This window comes from Otolemur garnettii, unplaced genomic scaffold (assembly GCF_000181295.1).
Source record: "Otolemur garnettii isolate 467f Iridium unplaced genomic scaffold, OtoGar3 scaffold00219, whole genome shotgun sequence".
NCBI classification, from domain to species: Eukaryota; Metazoa; Chordata; class Mammalia; order Primates; family Galagidae; genus Otolemur; species Otolemur garnettii.
The window spans coordinates 562,555-563,960 of NW_003852614.1; the positions used below are offsets into that span (position 1 = coordinate 562,555).

The 1,406-nt window shown below is 39.8% G+C and overlaps 1 protein-coding gene across 3 annotated transcripts in view; it reads right to left on the reverse strand.

Annotated features, from left to right (window-relative positions):
* NONO (non-POU domain containing octamer binding) overlaps nucleotides 1-1,406 on the reverse strand; it is a 22,758-nt gene that overhangs the window by 19,144 nt on the left and 2,208 nt on the right. The window lies entirely within an intron of this gene.

The window sequence follows — 1,406 nt, forward strand, 5'->3', positions numbered from 1 at the left end:
AAAAAAAAAAAAATTGCTTAAGCCCAGTAGTTTGAAGTTGCTATGAGCTGTGATGCCACCAGCACTCTACCAAGGGTGACATAGTGAGACCCTGTCTCAAGAATAAATAAATAAAATACTGCATCCATAAGTACATTCAATATGATGGGCTTTATGGGAACAAAATCAAAAATGACTTAAATATCCAAATTAGGAAAATGGCTTTTTATCAAATTATGGTATATCTATACAATGGAATATTACACAACATTAAAAATTATGAAGATCACATCAACATGAGAAATGTTTAATGTTCTAAGGGGAAATTTTTTTTTTGAGAGTTTTACTTTGTCACCTTTGGTAGATTGCCATGGTGTCATAGCTCATAGTAACCTCAAACTCTTGGGCTCAAGCAATTCTCTTGCCTCAGCTTCCAAAGTAGCTGTGACCACAGGCACCCATCACAATGACTGACTATTTTTAGAGATGAGGTCTTTTTCTGGCACAGGCTGGTCTTGAACTTATGAGCTCAGGCAATCCCCCCACCTTGGCTTCCCAAGTGCTGGGATTATAGGCATGAGCTACCAGGCCCAGCCCCAAGAGGGAAATTTTTTAAAAATTTTAAATGTGTAAATGTAGACAAGAAACTGCCCTGCTGGTAAAGTTGATAATTTTTTATTAATTCATTCAACAAATACTCACTGGCTGCCTACTATTTGCTAGGCACTATTCGAGGTTTGGGGGAATAATCAGGAAACAAAGCTGATTAAGTCTTATCTTCAGAGTTTACTTTCTAGTGAGATCAAATATACACTTGATAAGAGGTAAGTCCTATGTGGAAAAAATAAAGAAAATAGTAGGGGGTAATGGATAAAGTTAGACATAAGGAGTAGGAGGAGGCAGACTATAGTTTTAAATTACCAGCCACATACACAGAGGGTGGTAAAGACAAGGCCTTAAGGGACCTTGGAAACAAATGCAATAACAAAAAAAATAGCTGAGTATTGTCAGGCACCTGTAGTCCCAGCTACTTGGGAGGCTGAGGCAAGAGAATTGTTTAAGCCCAAGAGTTTGAGGATGCTGTGAGCTATGATACCACAGCCCTCTACTGGGGGCTACATAATAAGACTCTATCTCCAGAAAAAAAAAAAAGTCATTTCTTAAGACAATAGATAATAAAAGCTATCAAGGCCAGGCACAGTGTCTCATGCCTGTAATCCTAGCACTTTGAGAGGCCAAAGGCTTCAGGCCCCATCCTTTGAGAACAGGAGTTCGGAGCCCACTCTAATTAAGAACAAGACCCAGTCTCCAAAATTAATAGCCAGGCATTGTGCCTATAATCCCAGCTACTTGGGAGGCTAAGACAAGAAAATCACTTACGCCGGCTCAGTGCCTGTGGCTCAAGTGGTTAAGGCACCAGCCACATA